Source organism: Balaenoptera physalus (genome assembly GCF_965194825.1).
Source record: "Balaenoptera physalus genome assembly, chromosome: 17".
In the NCBI taxonomy this organism is placed as follows: Eukaryota; Metazoa; Chordata; class Mammalia; order Artiodactyla; family Balaenopteridae; genus Balaenoptera; species Balaenoptera physalus.
This window is the reverse complement of record NC_138895.1, coordinates 79,665,237-79,692,668: the sequence shown is the minus strand read 5'-3', so window position 1 is coordinate 79,692,668 and position 27,432 is coordinate 79,665,237. Positions and strand designations below refer to the sequence as shown.

The window sequence follows — 27,432 nt, the reverse complement described above, 5'->3', positions numbered from 1 at the left end:
GACTGTATTGATATATTGACTAAATACTGACTATTGCTTCTGCTGCTTCTGATGCTACTACTAGTGCCATCACCATCACCATCAACACTACCACCATTACCACCACCATCACCACCAACACCACCACCATTACCACCATTACCCCTTCTGTCACCAACATCACCACCAGTGCCACTGTCACCTTTTACTCAAGACTGCTGTGTGTCTTATATGTATTTTTATTTAATTGAATGTACAATGGTCCTATGAGGTAGGTACTATGGTTATTCTCATTTTATAGCTAAGGTAAATAAAGATTAATGAAATTTTTTTAATTGCTCAAGTTTCCATAGCTAATGAATAATAGAATTTGAAATTTAAATCTAAGAATTCTGATATCAAAACTCAAAAACCTACCCAGCATATAAATTACCTCTAAGTAATATTGAATTCCTTAGAAAATGTCCAACCTCTCTTTTTTCATGATGGCACACACAGAACAACAGTAAAAACAAAACAGTGTTCCACTTCTTTCACTACTTTTGGGCAGTAGTAGGAAAATCACAGGGTTTCAGGCCAGAAGATGTTTTTCTTCTGTTCTAGTTTCACTGCCAACTGACTATGTGACCTTATAGAAATCTGTTAACCTCTCTGAGTTGTAGCAGTAAAACTGAAACAATAATCTTGGATTGCCTTACCCAGTACTGGTGAGAAAGATCAAAAAATATATGTGACATCACAGTGTGAACTATAATTCCTGTAGAGGTGTAAATTACTATTATTTCTGCTTGATTTTTCCTCTCTCTGAAAAGCTAGCCTCCCCTTATATTCCAAAAACTTAGATTATGGTCTCTAGTCTGTGGTTGGAGAGATATTTATAATATTTTCTATAAAGGATAATCATAAATATTTGAAGTTATCTGCTTTTCAATAATAGAACAATAACCTTTTTTTCATTCTGATGTCTAGAAAAGAGGTAGTCTCTGATTGGTTTAGGACCCCCCCCCCCCAAGAGAGCAGGGCCTCAGGGAATTTCCCAAACGTTCCCAATTCAATGGGAGGACAAGTGATGAGGAAGAAGTGAAAGCCTCTATTGTTCACCCTAAAAAATAATTTCTAAAGGGAGGTTTTCTGACTCAAGCTGCCAACGTTCTTCAATTATTCAGTTCACAAATTGGCAATCCCATTATTTCATCCAGAAAGAAAATAAAGGGAAGATTATGACACACCACAGGACAACTTCTCATTGGGCGTGTCATTTACAAGCAGAATGGACTAAGGTCCTACACAGAAGAAGGACCTCAGGAGACACCCTGCCTAGTGCGTATTCATGAATGACTTACTGCTAGAGAGAATCCTTTGTGTAAGTGACCTTGGCTTTTCTGAATAGGTGCCGTGCTGTTCATGCCCTCCTGAGTCACCCTGAACTCACCTGTAGAACTTCACTGAGGGCAAACCATTGCTCAGGATGTTGGAGAAGAATCCATGTGATTCTACAGAACCCTGTCCCACCACCTTGACACAAGAGCTGATAACGACAGAACCTTCCCTAAAGTAGAGAAGACCTCCTTCTCTGGATAAGGCCTCATTTTAAAAAATTATTTTAAATGCAATGAGGGAGAGTCATGGGATGCTAAGGTATAAGAAGCAGTCAGATGGCGGTTACTGTTCCTTTGCTTTATGCAACACACTGCTAAGCGACGCTCAGATATTGCCTACGTCCAGTTCATCACTCTGGCAAAGAGGAAACTATTTTAAACATGGGAGATGTACTAGGTCCTGGCCTGGCTTTACCTACTTGTATAAATGAATGAATATTAAAGAGTTTGCCTATAACCCTCATCCAAACTCCATGGGTTCAAATAAGCAACTGCCTACAAAAGGGAAACCATTCTGATGGCTTCCTTTCCTCATAGGGAGCAGAAATCATGTACCACAGAAACCTCTATTCATAATTCTTTTACCATCTTGAACACTAAGTGATAGATTTTTCTATACCCTCTAATTGAAACAGGCAAATCTAATTTCTGGCATAGAAAGTACATCCATAGATATGTTGCAAACATTACCCGTTATCTTCTCTTACTGTGAAGTGTATAATTTATCTTCTAGGCAATGGCACCCATATCTTGATATGACTTATGTAAGAAAAAGAGCCCACAGTCGTGGAATATTGTTTCTGTTTTCCCCAAAATAAAGAGAGCAAAAAAGTTATATGCCTTGTGAGAATAGATCCAACTTCAAGTTCTTAAAGTTAATTCAACATTTCCCATAACATCCTTCTAAACTTTGGTTCCAGGTGTCTTCCGTGGTAGTTAAACTTGGTGCTCTGTATTTACCTCCCTGTATAAAAGACCCTCCTCTTTGGAGAGAGGCAGGAGCTTTTCTTTATTTTGCCTGATTGTTTTAACTAATCACTTACTTTGGCTGCCTGAATCTATGCCTTTTGGAAAAGTTACAACCTTGTGTTACTCTTGGATTTACTTTCAAGGTACTGCTATAAGTTTTAAAGTAAGGGACAGCCTTTGTGACTTTAGAAACAATATATATTATGATCCGGTTAAAGTTAAAGGAAAGCTTTTCTCAAGGTCCTCGAATGAAAAAAAACAGTGTGTGCAGAGAACAACGCTTGTGTTTCCAAGAGTGGTGGCCTGACACACCAATAAAATATGGCCTGTCTTCTTCTTGTTGCTTGTGGCCCCTGCTCCCAGTGTCACAGGACGAAATCACTCCACTTGCATCTCAAAAACCTACACCACAGTTTCCCCTGACCCTCATATCTGGACATTTTATTTATGCCTATGGTTTTCCACAGTCCTTTCTCCTGTTCCTAAGCACCTCTTTTTTTTTTAACATGTGACTGTTATGGTATTGTTTTTGCAAATATATAATCTCTCTGCTTAGACTGTATGCTTCCCGAGGGTGGGAAGTGATGCCGTAAGAGGTTAAATGCATCCAATAGGGCCTGACACGTTGCTTGACACTAAGTAGGTCCTTAAAATGATTACTGAATAAATATTTTGAGAACGTGCTACCGGATGATGAAAATTAGACAACACTAGGCAAAGCCTTTGAGCCCCTTGTAGGCAGGTGTCCATACCTCCCCAAGGTGTTGAGGAGCTAGAGGAACAAAAGTGTACAGAGTGAGTTCTTGGGAACTGCAGAGTTGGTTGTGAAGCAGGAAGTGTCTACACTGTTACAGTCACTGCATAAGTCCCCATGTCCGTCCATCAGTGGCTTAAATTTCTAACACTTTGGAGAGAACATCATTTTAAGTGACACGGGGTCACCATCACAGCAGAGTCTTGGCTTCACCAGTGTGAGGAGAAGGGGGCTGTCTCCCAAAGACATGGACAAGGAAAGGTAGGTATTTTTCTGTCACCAAGACTACACATAGTTGGAGAAATGCTGTTTTCCAAAAGCAAAGCTGTGCGATGTTAGAAGAATCTTGGGTGCTGAAACACTAAAAATGATAAACGTTTCTTAAACCTCAGTTTGCTTAATAAGTGGCATATAGAAGCTACTCAATATATAATTTGTTAAATGATAAATGTATCACTAGGAATTCTTTCCAGATATTTAAACCCAGAGCCCGAAGAAGCATGTTACTTCTGTTTTGTGTGTGTATTTATGTATCCATAAACAAGGTGTCATTAAGCCTAATTAGACCTTGAGAAAAAATTATGTTATATTAAAGTTAAACACAATTTTAGCCAGATCAAATTCACACTATTCAGAGTCTTCATGAGCCTATTCTTCCCCTTGCTTGATATTCTCTAGAGAGAAAATAGCATATATGCCCCCATTCCCTATCCCAGTGTTTTCCAAAAACATTGATATGGCTATCATCTTCTGAGGAGGTGCTAAGAGCTGGGTTTGCTGATCCTACTCCAGTTGTTTTGCTGAGTGAATTCTCTTCTAAGCCAGAGATGGAGTTGCTGAACTCAAGCTGGAATCGCATTTATCCTGCCACCTTGACAAGCTAAGACTTCCCCTTACTTCCCAGCTGATAACTTAGGCCACTGACGCTTTCACTCCTCATGTGTCATAACAAATAAACAGAACGCTGCAAGACAGAGGGGACAGCTCCTTCTCCTCCGGGGAGAATTCTGTTCAACTGGTCCCACAGCAAGTTTGGTTGCTCCTCACGATATCACTGAGTCTAGGTGTATATCTTTAATTAACCATCTTTGTCTTGGAATACCAGAGAGAGAGATTTAATCCTCCCTTAAAGCCTATGTGAAAAAGTATATGCGTGTAGCAAAACAATTCTTCTCTTGTTCCCTAGACCTGAATGATGAGGTAATATCTCAAAGATTACTAACATGAAGGCCCATCTTATTATCTTATTTAAAACTGCAACCTTGGGACTTCCCTGGTGGTCCAGTGGTTAAGACTCTGCGCTTCCACTGCAGGGGGCCTGGGTTCAATCCCTGGTCGGGGAACTAGATCCCTCATGCATGCCACAACTAAGAGTTTACATGCCCAACTAAAGATCCCGCATGCCGCAACTAAAAGATCCCAGGTGCCGCAACTAAGACCCGGTGCAGCCTAAGTAAATATTAAAAAAATAATAATAATAAAACTGCAACCTGGATCAAGTGGTGTTTATCCCAGGAATGCAAGGATTCTTCAGTATATGCAAATCAATCAATGTGACAAACCATATTAACAAACTGAAGGAGAAAAACCATATGATTATCTCAACAGAAGCAGAAAAAGCTTTCAACAAAATTCAACACCCATTTATAATAAAAACCCTCCAGAAAGTAGGCATAGAGGGAACTTACCTCAACATAATAAAGGCCATATATGACAAACCCACCACCAACATTGTTCTCAATGGTGAAAAACTGAAACCATTTCCTCTAAGCTCAGGAACAAGACAAGGTTGTCCACTCTCACCACTATTATTCAATATAGTTTTGGAAGTTTTAGCCACAACAATCAGAGAAGAAAAAGAAATAAAAGTAATCCAAATTGGAAAAGAAGAAGTAAAGCTGTCACCGTTTGCAGATGACATGATAGTATACATAGAGAATCCTAAAGATGCTACCAGAAAACTACTAGAGCTAATCAATGAATTTAGTGAAGTAACAGGATACAAAATTAATGCACAGAAATCTCTTGCATTCCTATACACTAATGATGAAAAATCTGAAAGAGAAATTAAAGAAACACTCCCGTTTACCATTGCAACAAAAAGAATAAAATACCTAGGAATAAACCTACCTAAGGAGACAAAAGACCTGTATGCAGAAAACTATAAGACACTGATGAAAGAAATTAAAGATGATACCAACAGATGGAGAGATATACCATGTTCTTGGATTGGAAGAATCAACATTGTGAAAATGACTAAACTACCCAAAGCTATCTACAGATTCAGTGCAATCCCTATCAAACTACCAGTGGTATTTTCCACAGAACTAGAACAAAAAATTTCACAATTTGTATGGAAACACAAAAGACCCCGAATAGCCAAAGCAATCTTGAGAAAGAAAAACGGAGCTGGAGGAATCAGGCTCCCAGGCTTCAGACTATACTACAAAGCTACAGTCATCAAGACAGTGTGGTACTGGCACAAAAACAGAAATATAGATCAATGGAACAGGATAGAAAGCCCAGAGATAAATCCACGCACATATGGTCACCTTATTTTTTATAAAGGAGGCAAGAATATACAATGGAGAAAAGACAGCCTCTTCAATAGTTGTGCTGGGAAAACTGGACAGCTACATGTAAAAGAATGAAATTAGAACACTCCCTAACACCACACAGAAAAATAAACTCAAAATGGATTAAAGACCTAAATGTAAGGCCAGACACTATAAAACTTTTAGAGGAAAACATAGGCAGAACACTCTGTGACATAAATCACAGCAAGATCCTTTTTGACCCACCTCCTAGAGAAATGGAAATGAAAACAAAAATAAACAAATGGGACCTAATGAAACTTAAAAGCTTTTCACAGCAAAGGAAAACATAAACAAGCCAAGAAGACAACCCTCAGAATGGGAGAAAATATTTGCAAATGAAGCAACTGACAAAGGATTAATCTCCAAAATTTACAAACAGCTCATGCAGCTCAGTATCAAAAAAACAAAAACCCAATCCAAAAATAGGCAGAAGACGTAAATAGACATTTCTCCAAAGAAGATATACAGATTGCCAACAAACACTTGAAAGGATGCTCAACATCACTAATCATTAGAGAAATGCAAATCAAAACTACAATGAGGTATCACCTCACACCAGTTAGAATGGCCATCATCAAAAAATCTACAAACAATAAATGCTGGAGAGGGTGTGGAGAAAAGGGAACCCTCTTGCACTGTTGGTAGGAATGTAAATTGATACAGCCACTATGGAGAACAGTATGGAGGTTCCTCAAAAAACTAAAAATAGAACTACCATACGACCCAGCAATCCCACTACTGGGCATATACCCTGAGAAAACCATAATTCAAAAAGAGTTATGTACCACAAGGTTCATTGCAGCTCTATTTACAATAGCCAGGACATGGAAGCAACTTAAGCGTCCATCGACAGATGAATGGATAAAGACGATGTGGCACATATATGCGATGGAATATTACTCAGCCATAAAAAGAAACGAAATTGAGTTATTTGTAGTGAGGTGGATGGACCTATAGTCTGTCATATAGAGTGAAGTAAGTCAGAAAGAGGAAAACAAATACCTTATGCTAACACATATATATGGAATCTACAGATAAATGGTTCTGAAGAACATAGGGGCAGGACGGGAATAATGATGCAGACGTAGAGAATGGACTGGAGGATGCGGGGAGGGGGACGGGTAATCTGGGACGAAGTGAGAGAGTGACGTGGGCATATATACACTACAAAATGTAAAATAGATAGCTAGTGGGAAGCAGCCACATAGCACAGGGAGATCAGCTCGGTGCTTTGTGACCACCTAGAGGGCTGGGATAGGGAGGGTGGGAGGGAGACGTAAGAGGGAGAAGATATGGGGATATATGTATATGTATAGCTGATTCACTTTGTTATAAAACAGAAACTAACACACCATTGTAAAGCAATTATACTCCAAAACGATGTTAAAAAAAAAAAAAAGAACTGCAACCTGCCCCCATTCTCCTTATGCTATTCTGTTTGAAAAAAAAAAAATCCATATCATTTATCGATGTATAGTAAGTAATTTACCTAATTATTATGTGTCATATTTCTTTCTTCTTTTGCTACAATGTAAGCTGCATGAGGACAAGAATTTTATTTGTTTTATTCATTGGCATACTCCAAGTGCACCTTGCAATTCTTAGTGTACATTTGTTGACTGAATAAATAAGTGATTGACTTTGATTTGCATATTCCTCTTATTTCTCCTCTGGGACAATCATCTTCTCTTGTGCTAGCCTGGAGAAGACTTCAATACCAGCACCAACTCCTCTTCTCGCCCCAGCTTTCCTCTCTGAATCTCTGGTGCTAATCTGATCGCTTCAGTGCTCCTCAGGGTAAATCACTTCTCAGGCTTTCTCATCTGCTCCAAGTCTTCCAGGTAGATTTCTGTATGTCTGAACTCCAATAGTGGAAATAGGTTGAGTTTTCCGCCACTCTCTGTACCACTTCCACAAGGAAATTCCGTCTCTCCTACATAAAACAATGTATAAAATAGACATTTGGAAGGGAAGAGTGGCCTGACTGCATGCATCTAAAGCTTATATTTGTTTCTTTAATAAAGAAAAACAATGAAAAGGAAAACTTTGGAATGTCAGCTTCAGACAGTCTATGGATTCATAGATGTTTGTGGAATTATTATCTCCTCCCAACCCCCAATCTTGGCCCATAACCCAGTATCTTCCACTCTTATTGACCTATTGCAAAGAACATGTTTGTCTGTCTGATAGGTAGGGCTATTCAGGACCTGAGAACCCATGAGAATCTGGGCCAAATATAAGAGCAAAGGATGTTAGAAAATGGTTAAGCCATCACGTGGAGCTGTTATGTGGTGTGTTGGGAATCATAATAGGAGACAAAAGAGAGGGTGAGCAGGACTGGCCAGTAAAATGGAAGGAAATCCAGAAGGTGTGACATCTCAGAAAATAAATGGGAAAAAAATGTTTCAAATAGAAGGAAAGTCCTATGATGTCATGTACTGCTGAGACATCTGACAGCCTAAAAACTGAGAATGAGAGAACTGGTAGGATGGAGGTCTTCAGCGGTCTTTGGAGCATAATTATAGAAATTCTAGACTATAAAAGCCAAATGAGGAAGATTTAAGGAAAGAACAAAAGGTATAGGATAATCAAAAGTAATTGACATATTTAAAATGTTAGTAGTTTTGCTATAAAAAGAAACTGAAAATGAGTAATAAGGGGTCTAACAAGGTTTATTTAAAAATTTTTAAAGATAAAAGATATCACAATATATTCGTATGTGAGAAGAATTGATCCAGAAGAAAAAAAGAATGTGTTGTTTTGGAAGAAGGGATAATCATGTGTGCAGTATCTGAGTGGGCAAAACAGACAACGTAGGTACAGTGCCTCCTTGCAGCAGGAGGGAGGGCAGAGCATATCGATACATGCTGTCAGTCTGGTGGAAGAAAGATGGAATAGTTCTTTTGAGATGGACCCAATTTTCTTCATTAAGTAAAGGTAAGATTTTCTGCTGAAAGTAAAAAAGGGTGGGTTTATTGGCAGCTTGAAGATGGAAGAAGCTGAGGAATAGCTGTTCAAGCTTGTGTATTCAGTAGAAAATCGTAAAGGTCACTTGACTAAGCAGTTTTCAAACTTAGCCAATCATCCACATCACCCGGAGAGAGCACTGCCAGCAGTGAGTTCTCAGTTCCAACCCATACATAAGGAGTTATATTTGTAATTATGGGAAACAGATCCAGAAAATGTTTACTTAAAAAAGGTTATTCTCAAAAAATTCTAATGGTCTACCAAAACTGGAGACCACTGTTAATGTTACACTGCATCTCACCTATGGAATATCTAGAGAAGCAGCCTTACGATGAAAAGAAACAAGTTCACCATTTACAAAATACAGGAAATGACGGTTCCATATTCTGAACTCTGAAAGACTTGTATTCTGAGATCCTTCATGGCCTACAGATAATTCGTCCAAGGCAATGAATGGGCAGCAGTGATATCTGAACACAGACATTTGTCTTCCAGTCCAACTCAGACCTTAGATTTAAAACACTAGATTTTTTTAAAGTCAGTTATTATGGGTCAGTATTTTGTTTGACCCATAGGATATATTAACCAAAATGATGATATAGGGCATTGTGTTAAATCATGAGCATATTAGTAGAACAGGGAATGGGAACGAAGAGAGATAAACCTGAGTTTCAAGTTCAATTTGTATTTATTAATAGCTACTTTGTACTGGCCGTTCTTAGTCACCTTCGTGTCAATCATCTCACTGAATTCTCTCAGCCTGCTCATCGCCAGTTGAGGAAACACAATTTTAGAGATATGAAATGACCCGATTAAGATCACACACAAGCAGATGTGAGAGCCAGGATTTGAATGAAGGTCTCCTTAATACAAACTTAGTGCTATTTAGTCTATTCTCAGTGTACAGTTAATGAATATAAAGGCATTTAATCAGGCCCATAGAAATTACAGAAAAACTTAGTCCAGAATTTCCTAAGTAAATGGGAACCAAATGACTGGGTAATGGAACACTCTTTCTCATTTGTAAACTACGCACCTATGTAAATGGCTATAATCACAAAGTAGATTAAAAGCAAGTAGTAGTTTAAGAGCAAGCGGCCAGAAACTGATTCTTCACATTAAGAGAGACCGAAGATCTGGGTTGACAGTTTTCAAGGTCATCTTGAAAATCAGATTTACAGGTCAATGAATGATCTTTATTTACCTATCTCTTGTTGGTTCTAATGAGAACATAGTTAGGTTATCATGTTATCATTTCTTGTGCCCCTGGCAAGCCAAGAGATGAGCAGAAGCTGATTGGGAAAGTTTTGATGAGAAGGCATATCCTGGGAAAGAGATGCGTGATGGAGGTTTATTTTTAAAGTATGAGTCAGTGCCTCAAGAGCCAGAATGAAATGCCTAATTTGGGGAATAGATCCATGATATTGGGATGGATATATAAACACACATACACACACACACACACACACACACACATACATATATAAGTATATATATATAATATATATCACATCCTCTTTACCCATTTATCCGTTGATGGACACTTGGATTGTTTCCGTATGTTGACTATTGTGAATAACTGTGTATCACAATTTATTTAAAGTTCACAATGACCCTTAAACCTACATATTATCATTCCAGCTTTCTCAGTAAGAAAACTTGTCCAAAGTTGGCCATGATCTGCCCCAAATCAAAGATCTAGTAAGTCACAGCAGCTGCTCTGATTTACTCCAAACTTGGAATCCAAACTCTATCTTCTTTGTGCTACACTAGGCTTTCTTCATGTCATACTGACCAGAGACAACCATACACCAGCACAGCAGTCACTGTAAAAGCCCAGCAATTGGTCTGACCAATCCCACTATTCAAGAATCAAAATACAGGCTGGTTTTGGAAAAAGAGTTAGCCTTCCATAGAGAATTAGAGGGTTTAGCTCAACTATACTGTAGCCCAGAAGGCTGAACGTTTACTAAGTAAGAAACAAATCCAACACTTTTATAATTGTTTCACCCCTACCAGTCTACCCATAGAAATCAGCATTACCTTAAATTACCAGGGTAGGACAAATACAAAAGAAGGCCTGACATTTTAGCAATTCTGCACATGTAAGGCAGTAGGTTATCAAAATCAAGCCCACATTTCATTATGTTACATAAAAATAAATTGGCTCCAAATAACACATAATCACTTTTGTCATTATGGTCCTCTTTAAAATAATACTGCCACTGTCACAGGTTTATTCTTGTGTATAAATGATTGCATTATAATATTGCTGCCTAGAGAAACAGACCCCCCACACACACACCCATACACATAGATACTCACAGACACTTAATAATGAGCCAGAACCTACCAACAGGTTTTTCCCTTTTCCCTTTTTCCCCCCATGCGTAGAGAAGGACCTATGCTTGACCAAGTCAGGAAGACTTATCATCTTATGCTGTTTGCTAAATTAACAGAAGGGGAGAATGGCCAACCCAATAGAAGCTGAAAAAAGTTTCTTTAAGCCAAAAATCACTTCTCAAGGTTTAGCATTTTTAGTAGAGGCATATGAGAATCCAAGGACCCAAAGAATTCTTCTGATATTCCTAGAAAAGTATGTCACTTCTTCTGACCCTTAGGTGGCCTTTATGTGTGGGCAGAGAAGATAGTGCCCATGTGGCACGACCATAAAGGGGCCAGGAGAGTTTCCAGAAACAGCTGCTTCTACTGCTTCAGTATTTAAGTGTTGACTTTCAGTGCATGGCATCATATAATTGTTTGGAATTAGCACGAGCTCTTGGGAGCCCATTAGATCTGAGTGTGAATTTACACTCTGCACTGATGAGCTGGAGGGGCCCGAGTTTTCATCCTTTGTACACTGGGAGTAACACCTCTGTCTACCTCACACGGTTGCCATGTAGATTTAGCGAGCTAACTTATATTATGCTTTGTCTACCAGCACCATTCCTCCCCATTTTGGGAACAACCCTCTTCCTCTTGCCTACCTGCATCTTTTTTTGTCCATCCCAAATTGAGATGTATCTGGAAGCTGCCACATTCTTTCAGAGTCCTTGGCTGTGATTAATTAACCCAAGGTGGGGTCCCAACGAGGAGGTTTTGAATCGGAACTGGGAACATTAATTAAGGGCCAGTGCTATCCCTCCTTGGACGCAAAGTGGTGAAATGGCAGCATCATGCTGCGGCAGCCAAGTTCATAGTTATTTGAAATGAGTCCCATTCATTCAAAATTAGTACTGAAAGCATTGACCATAGTCCCCATTTCTACCTGCTTACCTCACTTCTCCTTTCAAGTAACGTCATTCAGGATTTTGCCTCTACTTCTCCACTAAATCTGTTCTTATCAAGGACACAATGTCCTCCGTTTCGCTAACCCCAACAGTTGCTTTTCTGTTCTTTTCTTAGGTTACGGCGGCGGCATCATTAAATACAGTAAGTCCTCCTTCTGCCTCAAAACACTCTTTTGTGTTGTTACTTCCAGAGCTCCACCCTCTCCTGTTTACATATCGTATTTCTGGTCACTTTTTTTCAGCCTCTTCACTGGTTCTTTCTCCGTTCCAGCTCTGCTTGTGAGAGTGTCAGCATGGGATCTGGACTGCCCCATCCTACATTTGTCAATCTTTCCGTACACTCTCCTCAGATAATCCCAGCAGCCCACGGCTTTAAGCACCATTGTGACACCAGTGGTTCCCTAATCTAGAGCTTCCAGCTCTGACCTCTCCCTGGAAGTCCAGACTCTTAGACCCAACTGTCCATGAGGCATCTCTATGTGGATGTCTAATGAGTAACTCAAGGACCTGAATACCATTCTTAATCTTCCCCTCTCTAAAACCCTCTCTCCTCTCATCTCTCATCTCATTTCAGTAAGATATCAATCGTTCAAGCCAAACAATGGAGTTGTCTTTGGCTTGGTTTCACAAGTCCCTTCTCTTCTGCCTTCAGTGACTGCTTCTTTTTTTTTTTTTTTTTTAATGGGATTTATTTATTTATTTATTTATTTTTGGCTGTGTTGGGTCTTCGTTTCTGTGCGAGGGCTTTCTCTAGTTGCGGCGAGCGGGGGCCACTCTTCATCGCGGTGCGCAGGCCTCTCACTGTCGCAACCTCTCTTGTTGCGGAGCACAGGCTCCAGACGCGCAGGCTCAGCAGCTGTGGCTCACGGGCCTAGTTGCTCCGCGGCATGTGGGATCTTCCCAGACCAGGGCTCGAACCCGTGTCCCCTGCATTGGCAGGCAGATTCTCAACTGCTGCGCCACCAGGGAAGCCCCAATGACTGTTTCTTGATTCCCTTCTAGATATGGTCCCAGATAAGGCCCATGGTCCACAATTTCCATCTCTTATCACTGAGGGCTGAACTCAACCAAAGAGAGCACTCCCGCAGACTTGAGCTTAACTCAGATACTGGCCAAGGATTTTTCTAACACCTGATCCTAAAGACGCAATCAGAGTCACACTGGACTTGTCCCGTTGTGTCTCTTCAGGTGACCTCTGGTCACAAGTAGGTCTGAAGTAGTTACAACTGACACCTCTGAGCTAGCCTTCCAGAAGGAGTGATTGCTGTCTCTGGGACCCTAGGCTCTGTGCTCCCTGAGACCGTCCTCATAATTAGGTTGTTCTCCTCTATGGAAAGAAGAGCAGAAGCTGAGCCATTCTCTCACTATGTATTGAATAGACTTTTCCTACTATCCCATTTTAGAGGTGAAAATTCTAAAGGCTGGTTTACAAACTGGAAAAAAAGAGCTGCCTATTATTCACATAGTGAGATTCTAAAGTGGAGCTAGTGGTTTCATTGTACCCTGCTGTCTGTGAGGCCCTAAACACAGAGACTGATCACTTTAGGACCAGTACCCAACACATGAATGAATGTGCTCAGATGGGCGTGGAGACAGGTGGGTAAGTCCACTCTGAAGGTCACTGTTATAGGCTGAATTGTGTCCCACAAAATTCATATGTTGACGTCCTAACCTCTAGTACCTCATGACGTGACTGTATTTGGAGACAGGGTCTTTGAAGAGGTGATTAAGTTAAAATGAGGTTATTAGGGAAGGCTCTAATCTACTGTGACCAGTGTCCTTATAAGAGGTGATGCGAACACAGACAGCACAGAGGGGAGACCATGTGAAGCCACAGAGAGATGGTCGTTCACGAGGCAAGGAGAGAGGCTGCAGAACCAACGCTGCTGACACCTTGGTCTTGGACTTCCAGCCCTCCAGAGCTGTGAGAAAATAAACCCCTGTTGTTTAAGCCACACAGTGTTTGGTACTGTGTTATGGCAGTCCTAACAAATAATACGGTCACTGTGTCATAAGCTCCGGAACTCCACGGGCCACAACTGCAGAGGAATAACCCTCTTCCAGACCCAGGCCTCAAGAGACCCTGCAGAATAGAGGGCACTTGGATGAAAGAGAAGACAGAGTCTCCAGCAGAAGAAATGCCTCACCTGCTCTATAACTATATCCTACCCACACCAGAACACTGGAAATAAGCCCAGGCAAGGACCCAAGGGACTGGGAGTTGGTAGCCTGTAATGCTGGGCAAGGCCACTGATGCATATAAACTTCAGTCACCTCATTGGTAAAATGGAGTTAGTTAGCCATCTGAGCCTTCCAGGACAGCTCAAGGGGATGACGGACAGCAAATCAATTTGCTAACTCAGACATGCTCTACAAATGTGAGGGGTTCCTCTTATTATTTTTCCTCCTGTTTTCATTTAACAAAATCTAACCAGTGGCCCAGGATAAAACGCATTCAGCTGCACTGATGAATGCCCCCTGCCTCTGAGGTTGCCTTCTTCATTTGTTTCCATTTCAAACACCCTGTGAGCAGAGTAATTGGGTTTGAATTGCTTGGGGGATCCTTCCCCCTCATGGTTCATTGCAAGGAGAGGCTCACAGTTGCTAATGATTTATTATTTCGCCTCATAAGTGTATTTGTCGCTTGTGCCCAGCACAGTAGCTACGTAAGGGCAGCACACATGTGCCGTCACTTCCAATACGGACATGAATAAATCCAGGCCAGCCCTTCTGCCTCAATCACTTATGGAAGCAGCTCTTTCACCCTCTAAAATGGAAATGTTTTTATCTCACAGCCCCTGTCGCGGGAGCTGTGTCTAAATTAACTCGGTGTCCTTAAGTGCCCTGGCTCACACGCAGCCCTCAAGGTTTCCACTGCTCTGGGAAAGGGAGAAGGATTCGGTGATTTTGCAAGCACAGAGATAATCCTGTAATTAGAGGCCACGTGTAAATAAAAACAACTCACATGTTGGATTATTCATTATATGCTGAGCATTTTACAGTATAGCCTTTCTAAGACTCACACAACTCAATGAGATAAGAATTATTCTTGTCTCTTTTTATTGTGCAGTGGTTTTTAAACATGGCTGTGAATTCTTAGACAGACGGTCCTTCCAAGGTGCGGTAGGGTCTGTGTCTCTTTCCCTCAAATCTGGGTGGGCTCTGACTGTGCTGGCCAATAGAGAAATGACACACAAGGTGCTCAGTGGCTCCAGAAACGTGTCATACAAAGGCCACAGTGAGTCCACCTTGATTGTTGGAAGTCTCACTCTTGGAGTCCAGAACCACCATGTAAGATGTCTGACCACTCCAAGACCACCATGCGGGAAATCGGTGCCCTCCTTTTGGTCAACAGTTCCATATACACCCAGCCTCCTCATCACTCCTGCCAAAGTGCCGAACATGTCAGCAAACTCGTCTGGGATCCTCAGGACCAGCCATCTGCCAACTGAATACCATCAAGTGACCTCCTTTGACACCATGTAGAACAGAAGTATAACTCAGCCAAGTTCTCCTATGTTTCTGACCCACAAAATTATGCAATATATTAAAATAGATGTTGATTTAAGACAACAGTTTTGGAACAGTTTGCACACAGCAGTAAAGAACCCAAATACCACTTGAAGAAACAGAGGCAGAAAATGTGAAGACCTTCCAAGATCACACTGATGACATGTCGTGGATCTCGGATTGGACTCAAGAGCGTCTGCCTCTACAGTCTGACTCTTTGACAATACTGCCCTTTAGTAGAAAATCCATAACCATATGATAATTATGTTATGAATAAGACCGGAAAAAGAAGTCGGAATCAGTTCAACAAAAGAAATGCTTTCCTACAGTTAGAACTGCCAACACTAAAGGTGGGGAAGTTTCAGCATTTAGAGAAATGTCCAATATGTGACTTCAAATCCTTCCCCAACCCCTCATCAGCTGTGCGACTCCCAGGAACTCAACCTCTCTAAACTTTTGCCTTCTCGCTTGTAAAGTGGAAAGATAATAACCGTGAGGTTCAAATGAGATCAAACCTAGCAGAGAGTACACACTAAATTTTAAGTGCTGGGGAAATCCTCAGAAGATAATTTCCTCCCTCAGGGATGATCGTCCAACAGGTGTTATAAAGCAGTGCTTGGGACACTTGGCAATGGATGAAGATAATTTTCATTGTTACGACGGAGGCGGTGCTACAGCAAACTGCTGGGTAAAGGCTAGAAATTCTGTTAAACATACTATGGTGCACAGGACGGTAACCCCTCCTTCCCACCCTAACAAAGAATTATCTAGTCCAAAATGTCAATTGCAATGCTATTTGAGAAACGCCCTCATAAAAGAGTCTCTGTTAATCTTAGAAGTTAAAATAGGTAACGCTTAAGATCCCACCAAGTTTGAATTGCATCTCTCAAAAATTCTATTATTCAGGTTTCTAACGTGCTAGGATTCTGACCTTTAACAAGTCTATGATCCCTAGATTATAAGATCTAAAAGATTTTATGTGTTATGATTCTAAGAAGCTACAATTCTAAATTCCTGGGATTCTATATATTATCCTAAGCTACTTTAAATCTAAGACTACTTTCCTAAGCTTCTATGATGCTAAGATCTTAAGAGGCTTTAAACTTAGATTCTAGGGCATCATGAGGTTATGTTTCTAATAAACTCTATTCTAGGAAATAAGACTTCTATGATTTTACAATACCATAATGCTGCCATTCTAAGATGTTAAAGTGCCATAATGTACATTTATAGATTCAGTGTGTCCAGAGCATGGAAATTTACTGTGTTGAAGGTAAGGAACTAAGTTTTAAACTTAAGCTTAAATTCCCAATCTGTTTGACAATCTGCTTTTGTAATTTAATGATGGTGTTTGAGGAATGGAGATTTCCATTGAAATGCTTCTTTCAGTAGATGAAAGTTCAATACCCATGATGCAGTATAGAGTTACTGGCTCAGTTTTGACTAAGTTGCACATTCTTGGATGTAAAGAGGATACTAAAATTTGTATGCATTTCACTGAAAAACGTACTTGTGGGATAAATCATAAGGTAACTATTGTTAGTCTTCTATCGTCTCTCTGCATATATTCTGTGAGGGTAGTTATGCACTGCTCCTGGATTACATTTAGGGTCAGTCTGACACTCCTTCTGGTCATGTATGAGTAATTAACATACAGGTAATCAAGAAGCAACTTGTCTGTTCCAGTGAAATAATCAAGACTTTAAATTTCATTCAAGTTGTAGCTAATACTTCTCTTTCCTGGAACTGGCTTACTGCCAGCTGGCCAGCTGTACTTGGGGGAAGATTCATGGTTGACTCCCTTTTTCTTTCTCCACATTGCTCTTTTATTATCCTATCTTCCTAGTCCTGAGTCCAGACCCCCCCAGGGCTCAGGAATAGGGATGGGGCAGAAGGAGAGGAGGAAAAAGGTAGGAAATGTCTCACTTGGCTGAACTGTGGAGGGAGGACTGAGGTCCTCCTTGGGGTTGGTGAGTGTTTAAGCACACTTCTCTCTCTGGAACCAGCTGTGAATTTCTCAGATAAGCTCCTTCTTCTCTGTGGCTTTCCCTTCCCTCCTTGCCCTTCTCTCCAGGTCCATCAATGCGTCTCTATTTCAGCTGATCACACAGGACTTCTCTTTTAGCCTTAAGCCACCTGTGGTATGCCTCTGGTTTCCTTCTACGCAAGTTCACTCGCCCCGCTCGAGCAAGATCTAAGGCAACTCTCTTGCAAGGAGCCCACGTGGGTCTAAGGGAGGCCACGACATAATCTTTGTCCTTAGAAATTCTGAGAGTTCAAGTCAGTCCCAATTCAGCCACTTTCTCCTTCCCTAGAGCTGTGAGTCAGCTAGTCCCTTGTCATTTAAAAGTCTCAGGTGTGATTCAGACACTAGTTCACTGACAGCCCTTCTCTGAGTGATCCCTTCAACCCCCCTCTTTCACCTGAGGTGGAAGGAGAATGCTTCCCACGCCACCCACACTGAGCCTGGTTGTGAAGAGGACGGAGTGAGATATTAAGGTAGATGAGAGGCCTTATCCCAAAACCCTCTTCTAACCACCAACATTTTTTCAGCTGCTCCAACAATCTTTCATAGTTCAGAGCAGGGGTCAGTAAATTATGGCCTTCCAGCCAAATCCTGCCCGCTACCTGTTGTAATAAACAAAGTGTTATTGCAACACAGCCAGTCTCATTCATATTGACGTATTGTCTGAGGCTGTGTCTGCTTTTCAACAGCAGAGCTGAGTAGATGCACCAGAGTCCAAGTGGTCCACAAACCTATGCCATTTACCATCATGTGCTTCACAGAAAAAGCTGGTGAACTCTGGGCTAGAGGCAAGGGCCTCCTTCTGCCCCCTTCTTTCATAGGCACAGCACAGTCCTCTGTTGCTTCTCCTTTCAAAAGTTAACACCTATTATATTAGGACCTATATGAAACTGAGACTAAAGTAACTTTAATCTGCTGTCATTCTGTTCGTATTTAACTACCTACTCATAAGCCAGGTATCGTAGCAGGATATCCACCCAAGTTACCTTGTTTAATCCTTGTAAAGATACCATGAGGCAAGCAACTGTTCTCCTTTTACAGAGAGGATATTCGGCCTCAGAGAAGCTTAGTAACTCGCCCAAGGATACACAGCTAATAACCAGCTGATGTGGGAATCAAGTCAGGTCTGCCTGAGTCCAGAGGAAATGCTCTTTCAAATACCTCAATTCTCTCCAGCTGTATTTTCCAAAGACTGGAAACCGTATTGTGAAGCCCACCCCTTCTTGTTACCGATGCATTTCCTGTCCCCAGGGGATTTCAGTGCTGTTGTCATCACCTCCGGAGCCCAGGAGCTGGGCACGCTGGAGGCAATCCTTTGTTGAGTAACAAGAGAACTATTTATCCAATCACTTCCTTGCAGATTCCAGTTGATGCCGTCAAGGTCATCATCTGAAAGGGTGATTTTCGGCTTAGAACTCTTCATTATGAATCTCCTCCCAGGGAGAGTGTCTTTTCCTGACGTCTGGTTGTGAAAAGTGTCAAGAAAAGAAGAAAAAAGTCCGTAGGAACTTTAACTTACCTTTTGCAAGTAAAAAATAGAAAAATTAGGAAAGAACTTTAGACATATTCTGGACTACTCCCAACGCCATTTCCCACTGTTCCATTTTTCAGATGAGAAAAATGAGGTCTAAAGGAAACCAAAAACAACTGGTACCAAATGACATAGCAAGTAACTACTGCGTTAAGAGAAACTGAATTTCAGACTCCAAATCTAATCTTCTCTCTAGCATCACTGGGACAAAAGGTAACCAAGTCTTTTGCTCTTTTCCATCTTTCTGAAGAATACTCTGTGTTTGCCAATTAGATACAGAGGTCTTTTATTATGCTGTAAAAAAAAATACATAAAGAATCAATATTTCAGAAGCTAATAGAAAGGGTTTCATTTGTTTAATGAGAAAGGTCATCAAGCCACCCCTGGAAGAAATAAATTAATCCAGGATTTATGGGAAGGGGAAGGGGATACACGAGGGCCACAACAGACAGAGTCCAAGGAGAGTTTGGGAGCAGCAGAGAAAAGACAAAAAGATATTTGGTTAGATTGAGAATGCGAGGCTTGAGTGGGGGTCATCACCATACTGTATGCTGGACAAGATAAGTAGACTGTATTTAAGATTATGCCAGATCTTCCTTTTCCGTTATACTAAGAGACCTGGTAAATTCTTAATTACTTCTATCTCTTTTTAGATGTCAGACTGGTGTTTCTTTTAAATATGACGTATGCTGTGAATTGACAGACAACTCATTTTTGTTCAAAGTACTTTAATATTCATCAGTCCTCTGTCCTTTCATCCATCTAATTCATTTCTTGATTCACACCACAGCACGCATATTTCTTGAGTTCTCTACATTGTCTTGGCATAACTCTCACTCATTCCCTCAGGCATTTCCTTCACGAAGCCTCTCTGATCACCACTGCTGCAGGGTGTATGTGTCCTGTTGTGTTTTCACCATGCCCACCACGGTGTCTGGTCCATAACAAGCCTCCAGGAAACATTGTTATATGGAACTGAGTTGAACTGTAGCCCCTGTCTGGGGTACTGGGGACCGAGGTGAATAAGTCAAAGGTTTCATCACTGAGCATCATAACATCTGGTAGTGAGAAGTAAAGGAAGGGAAGGGAAGGGTATGAGGGAAGTGCAGAGGGAGGCTTCACTTAGAGGCTGACCCCATGCTCTCTCATCGTTGAACAGATGAAAGCAGAAAGGCCACTCTGGCTGGCCCAGATAGAGACTCGTTCTTAAAGGAAGAACAAAATTAAAATTCTGAACCTCTCATTTCATGTGTTGCCAAGTACACTGCACTGATTACTTACATTCCATGACTGTAAGAGGCTTTGACAAGCAGCAAGTGTGGAACACACTGGGAGTTGATTGTTCTATTGAATAGGCTCTGGGTAAGTTGGATAAATGAAAGGCATGCTGCTTGCCTCTGAAATCCAGGCTGAGGAAATAAAGTGAAATTGGCAAATACACCATTTCAAATGAACTCCAGCCACCACCTTCAAAGACACCAGAGTGAAACCAATGTATTAGATTCATAGGAGACATCCGAGGTGCTCAGTGTATATTAATTGGCAATGTCACTGCTGAGTCCACATTATGTACAGATATACTAAATCTCAATTCCAATTCAACACACATTTATTAAAGGCTGGCTCTTCATTTATTTATTCATTCATCACTCGATATACAAATGTTTTGTGTGCCCAGAAATATGGGTAGAGCTTAACCAACGTTGCCCTACCTCGAGGAAGCTCATAATCTAGTGAATGATCCACACAGTAAATAATCACACAAATAATCAGTCAAGATTTGATAAATACAAGGAGGAAAAATACAGACTGTGAAAAGAATGTATAATCAGGGGCTCTCATCCATTCTGAATGTCAGCAAATGTGTCCCTGAGGAAGTGATATTTAGGAAAGGACATGAGGATGAGGTGGAGGGAACCAGGTGACAAGGTGGGTTCTCTAGCTAGGAGAAGCACCTGTGTCCTCTGTCACAGTGCTGGTGGCTGTGTGTAGAGAAGTAGAGAGACAAATAAGACCCATGATGGCCCATGGCACTCATAATGCTTTAGAGGCAAATAACAGAAATCTTGGACAAACTCAAGTGAGTATGAACGATAAAGAAATTTATTACCTCATATAACTGGAAACCCAGAAGTTGGGCAGCCTCTAGGAGAAGCACATGCGTAATGTAACATAGACTCGGATTTCTTCGATCAGTCTCTCCTTCTCTCTCTCACTCTATCCCTCTCTCCTAGCCTCAGCTCCAGATTCCTCCTGAATCAGATCCTGGTATCCCTTGTAGAACCAAGAGGGCTTCCAGAGGTAACATGACTTCTATGCATGCTGCCTTGTTCATGTTCAGGGGGACAGCCCAGAAATCCCTCCCTCAGTCATGAGTGGTTGGACATATCCTTCAGTTTTCTTGTGATAATTAAGGCATTCCCCTGAGTCCTAGCAATCACAGGGGAATGTCATACACTGATTGGTTTAGGGAAATCAGAATCTAAACTCTGGGGCAGGTCATGGAGTCACCATCCACTAGAAGGAGTAGAAGTAGGTGTTGAAGCAAACTCAGAACTCTGGGGAGAAAGGGGAAGCAGGCTGTGTGGAACAGATGTGGAGTTAGCTACCATCAGTGTCTGCTCCACTGCTTTCCACAAACACAGAGAAAACCCATGTCCAGCTTATAGCTGGATGCAAGATGTGAATAGAGTATCATCCGCTTTGGTTGTGAAAAGACTAGATTTTATTCCTGTTCTTCCACCTACTGGCTGTAGTAAGTAGATTAACAACTCAACATCTCACTCTCAGCTTGATCACCTTGAAAGTGGGGGAAAGAATTACAGCTGTACAGCATGCTTTTGAGAATTAAATACAATAATGTAGACAACGAATTTGATATATGACAGATAATCAGTGTCTGTTCCTTCCTCCCTCCCTGCCCTCCCTCCATCTTGCCCCTGAGAATGGGGACACATTCATTCTCACTGGTAAGCAGAATCTATGGAGGCTCAGTTGCAAAGTTGGGTTTGAAAATTGGGGCAGAGAGGGCATGCAGAGAGCACTTTTTGCATACCGTACGACATTGGAGACAGAGTAGCATTACTTGACCTCAAAGAACAGAAAGACACCAGAGCATGGATGAAGCCTGTGTATGTGAGTGATTCTGAGTGTATATGGGGGCGGGGTGAGAGGTGAAGGCAGAGGAGGTGTAGGTCTGGTCTGGCCACGGACAGCCGCCGTGCTGGCCTCAGAATCAGCCTTCCTTTTGATGGCTAAGGCCGTCTTACCAGATCAAGTTCATTGCATGCCTTTTTGTCAGCAGGAGTTCTTTCTCAGTAGGTTCCTCAAAGCTCACACAGAGAGGCTATGGCAGGCCAGCCCCACATGTCCGCCCAAGTGCCCAGACTTGCATCAGTGGGTTCTCTAGTTAGGAGAATCAGCTGCTTAGACTCAGCCCAGGCCCCACCGTAGGTCAGTACGTGCTTAACCAAAGGCGATGAGGACTCACTCAATGCAGATGTGTAAACTGGTTTCTCTGGTGGCAATACCAACAATGGAAAGATGGCATCTGACTTTGCTCTTGTTTCGACAATCCATAAAAGTAAACAACGAGGTTGTAAACCGGGAGAGGGCAGAAAACATGAAGACAGACTTTTGACAAAATCTAGAGGTCTTAGAAAGCTCTTGTATGTGGAGGGGGGTGAGAAAGAAAAGTAGAAATCTAATATCGCTTCCAGAATTTCGTTTTGGAACAACCTGGGATATTGTCAGTTTCTTAAGTGAAATGGGGAACATGAGGAGGAAAATGTAGACTATTTGGGAAAAGGGAAGTAGCTCAAAATTGCTGGAATGTATGTTTTGAGGAGGGGTTGGCAGGAAATGAGGCTGCAGACATTGACAGGCATTAGGGAATAAAGAGCCTCTTACAGTAAAATGTTTGAAATTTATTCTAAAGGTAAAGAAGAATTAAAGAAAGTCTTCAAAGCAAGGACATGTTGTTTATATTTTTGAAAGACCCTTCTGGCTGCACCGGAAAGATGGACTGAGTGATGGCAGACAGAGGAGATTTCTGTAAAGATCCAGGTGAGAAGCAAAGAGATCCTGAAGATAGGGAGCAATAAGGAATGAAGGAGGGAAGGGTGGAGAGAGGAATGATTGGATAATGGAGGGACTCATCTGCCATCTTAAATGACTTCTGTTTTAAGAGGCAGAGAAGCCCGAGTTTGGAATAACCAGGCTTTAATGATGGAACATCAATGGATCCGTCATTTCTGTAGAAATGGTGTAGAAATGGCTTCAGGTGCCGAAAATGGAGCCCAGACTCCACGCAGGCATCTGGGTAAGACTCTACCACCCGGAGCTGAGAGCACACGAAGAACAAGAGATTTGGAAAGTTCAACTTCTCTGAAAAGAATGGAGCTTTTCTGTTTGGAGAGTTTAATCTTACAATGAAATATCACTAATGGGTGATTTAATATTGTTCACATTTCAGGCATTCGTGGTGCTAATATTACCTTATTTACCTTGCGGTCTGACACAGGAAATCCCTTGGTGGCTGAATTGGGTCCCAGCCCCCAAATTCATATGTTGAAGCCCTAACACCCAGGACCACAGAATGTGACCGTATTTGGGACTGGGCCTTTAAAGAGGTAATTAAGATTAAATTAGGTCACTGGGGTGGGCCCTAGTCCAATGCTGCCGATGTCTTTATGTAAAGAGGAGATTAAGATACAGACAGGCCCAGAGAGAAGATCATGCAGAGACACTAGAGGAACACAGCCATCTACAAACCAGAGAAAGAGGCCTCATAAGAAACCAATCCTGCCGCCATCTTGATCTCAGACTTCTAGCCTCCAGAACTAGAATGAGAAAACACACTTCTGTTGCCAGCCCTGACCAATCAACCAGAGACCTCACTATCAAGACCAGTGGGTTAACAGGAAAGCAAAAACTCAAAGACATGGTGACTTCTAGAAAGCGCTCATTCTTATCACAGCCCACCCCCAACTCTGGCCTTTTAGATTCACATAGGGTTTAAGATTGAGGACATTTTTGGAGGGCCACTTTAACTAGAAGTGAAGTGTTTAAAGTACTTAATAGTCTGAACCACAAGAGTATGATATATTTGGCGAACTCAAAGTGGGATACATTAGCTGGTTCTGGGGAAAGGTCAGACCCAGGAGCAGCTTTCTACACTAATCACCACTGTACGGTTCTAGCTCCTTTTTCCGTGACATGGGTGGGTTCTCACTGGGTTACTATTTCCTCACATTATGGTTAGAAAATCTAAGACATCAGATTGGGTGTTAGAAAAGGGATTGGGAAACAGATGGGAAAATAGGCAGAGTTGGCCTTAGTCTTGGTAAAAACGTTTAGTTTTAGCAAAATGAAGTTTTCCATAAGTTCAGCCTTGTATATTAGTCCTTTGTCTGATGGTTTTCATTGAAGTCTGGGGCCAACACAGAGGGTAATTTTCTTTGTTTTCTTCTGCATGTGTGCCCATCTCAGGACTTCACAGGGAAAAGAGTGGTGGGGTAAAGGGAGCTATGAATACTACTATGTCACTTGGTAAAAATATAGACTATAGAGTAGTAGTTCTATTACTCTGATGTCCCCAATCTTGCCGTCATTCCTGAGCAATAGGAAGCCATTGAAGGCACTTAAGTGGGGACTGATATAGTAAGATCTGCTTTAAAAAAGCACATGGTGGGTAGACATGATATAGAGGTCACCAAAGGTAGAGGAACCCACTAAGACATTGCTCCAGGGTCCCTCATTCATTCTATCCACTTATTTTACAAATATTCATCATGCGCGTATTTTGTGAAATCGATCTTGGCTCTGGAGACACAGTGACTGAGACTTTGCCTACACAAAGTTATACTCTAGTAGAAGAAAACAAGGGCTGAGTAAATATGATTCCGTATGTAAGTCCTATGGAGAAAGAGGGAACACGGTGCCTGGGGGCTGCTGTTATATACCGCAGGGAGGTCAGGTAAGTGCTCACTGATGAGATAATACTGAGCTCAGTGACTAGAAGGAGAAAGCAGGACATGAGGACGTCTGGGGAGGGAGGATTTCAGGCAGTAAGACTAAGTGGAAAGTCTCTGAGGCAGGAACGTGCTTGGCTTGCTGGGGGAACAAGCAAGAAGGCCAGCGCGGCTCGCACAGACTCAGTGGCAGGGAGAGGGCAGCACATACATTTGGAAAATCAGCAGGGTCAGGTAGAGGGAGAATAGATGAAACAAGGACTTATAAAATCTTCCTGTCTCTCGGTCAAACTTCCATCAAAATGCTAGTTTTACCTTGGGGTCCCCGGTCTCCTCATCGTTGCCGAGCAATAGGAGGCTGGTGCAGGCGGTGAGGGTGGCATTGTGCTGGCGCTGACACGTCAAAGGCAGGAGGGCCTGAGTCAGGACGGCCACAGAGACGGGCTGCAAAGATGAACACGATGCTCGCCGACCTTCCGTGCCAAGACAGCGCCTGTGACCGGCAGCCAGGCGGCGTAGGTGTCAGAGCGCTGGTGCTCACCTGCATGGTGCAGGCTGTGGAGGAGGTGAAGAGTCGCTTAGCCTCGGTCCTGATTCTTCAGGTCATCCGGTTTCTCCAGTCATAGCTGTTCCCATAAACACTGCCACGAGGTGACAGCATCCCAAGCTGTGGAGAGGCGCTTCATGCGCGAGCTGTCACCAGGTGTTGATCCCCCCTTAGCAAGCACCCTGTCACTTCCCAGCAGCCTCACTAGCAGCTCTGCACTGGGCAGGAGGCTATCTGCTCAGCCTGGGACCTGCCACGCTGGTTGGGCTTCACAGTCACACCTGCCATTTGCTGCTGCATCACTTTTGTGATCAAGAGGCGGAGGAGCAAATGGAATTGTGCTCCTTTTAAGCTCTTTTTGATATCATCATCATCGTCGTCATCATCATCACCATCATCATTATCATCATCATAAACATTTACTCAGTGCTTGCTGTATGCCAGGCACGGTGATAAACGCTTGCAGAACCTTACTGAATTCTCCCAACAACTGTATGAGGTTTTATCATCCACGTATTTAGATGAGAAAAATAAAGGAGAGAGTCATTACATAATTTGCCCAAGTGCACACAACTAGCTTGGGCTCACTGACCCAGCGGAAAGCTAACCTGTCCTCCTGCGAGGATGGTAGACTGATAGAGCTGCACCCCTGCCCACCCTGGGCTTTTTATAAAGACCAGGGGACCTTATATCACTTCCTAAGGTCCCACAGCTTGTTCATATCAGGAGCTAACACACACCATAGCAGGTACTAGTCTAATGGCTTTTACAAAATTTTTATTTATTCTTCACAGCAACCTGAATTTTACAGATGAGGAAACAGAGCCCAGGGTCCGAGAGCCACCAGAGAGGTGGGCAGAGGGTTGAATTCCAGACTCTATGATAACCTTTGCCCCTGACCTCCGTGGTGTCAGGACTCGCTTTGAGCCAAGCACATGCCAGGGTTCAGATTTTCAGTGGACAGATTTTATCTTAGAGCAAACAATCCAGTGCAGGACCACAAGATAGAAATAGAATGGGAGCCGTACGTGTACTTCCTATTTTTCTGAGTAGCCACATTTTTAAAAAGAATTGATAAAGTCAAGTCATACTCCTGAGGGAGGGAGGATGAATTTTCATCTTCATTCCTGTAAGAAAACTGAAGACAAGAAAAGCATCCATAGAAGCAAAATCCCTGGACTTAGAGTCACTGAGCGAGCTGAATTCAAATCTCCCATCTGCCACTAACCGTGTGACTCTGTGCAATGTATGTAAACTCCGTCTTTGCTGCACCCTCTGCAATTTTAAACTCTAACACCAAGCATCTCAGCACATCATGCTGATTCGTGCCTCCATATGTCTCTTCCAGACTAGGGTTTCTGCCCTTCCTGCTACCTACCCTCTTGTAAAACCAATGCTTATCCAAGGAGATCTGACAAAATGATTGATTGACTTAGCTAAGCTGATACCTACTAGCGCTCCATCTACAATCCAACTGAATAAGTGCGTCGATGTTTTTTACCTCTCTCTCTGCCCCCCTCTCCCCTTCCCTGCCCCTGTGTGTGTGTGTGTGTGTGTGTGTGTGTGTGTGTGTGTGTGTGTGTGTGAAAGAGAGAGAGAGACAGGGAATTCTGAGGGATTTCTTCCTCCAGTGTAGTTGAGATTAGGATAAATTGAATTGTTGGTTCATGGCTATACCGAAGCTTCTGAGTGTCCAGGAGAGACTCAGTAACAGATGGTTAATCTGAAACAAAACCAATAGCCAGGACTGCGCCATCCATAGACCTGGGTTTACAACTGGCAGAATAATATTATGAACTTGATGGTCAGTCTTCTGTTTGCCACTTTCGTCTTTGTTTGCACCAGTCTCACTCAGACCATCTTGCTCTACACGCCAACGTTCAGAACACGCTGTTCCCTCCACAGCCATGT

The 27,432-nt window shown here is 42.1% G+C and overlaps 1 long non-coding RNA gene across 1 annotated transcript; it reads right to left on the bottom strand.

Annotated features, from left to right (window-relative positions):
- On the bottom strand, nt 1-25,917 carry LOC309646987. The gene is made up of 2 exons (XR_014255714.1): nt 4,572-25,917; nt 1-4,342 (listed from the first exon to the last, which is right to left on the bottom strand). It is a non-coding gene; the product is annotated as an uncharacterized lncRNA (long non-coding RNA).
- Between the last annotated feature and the right edge of the window lie 1,515 nt (nt 25,918-27,432).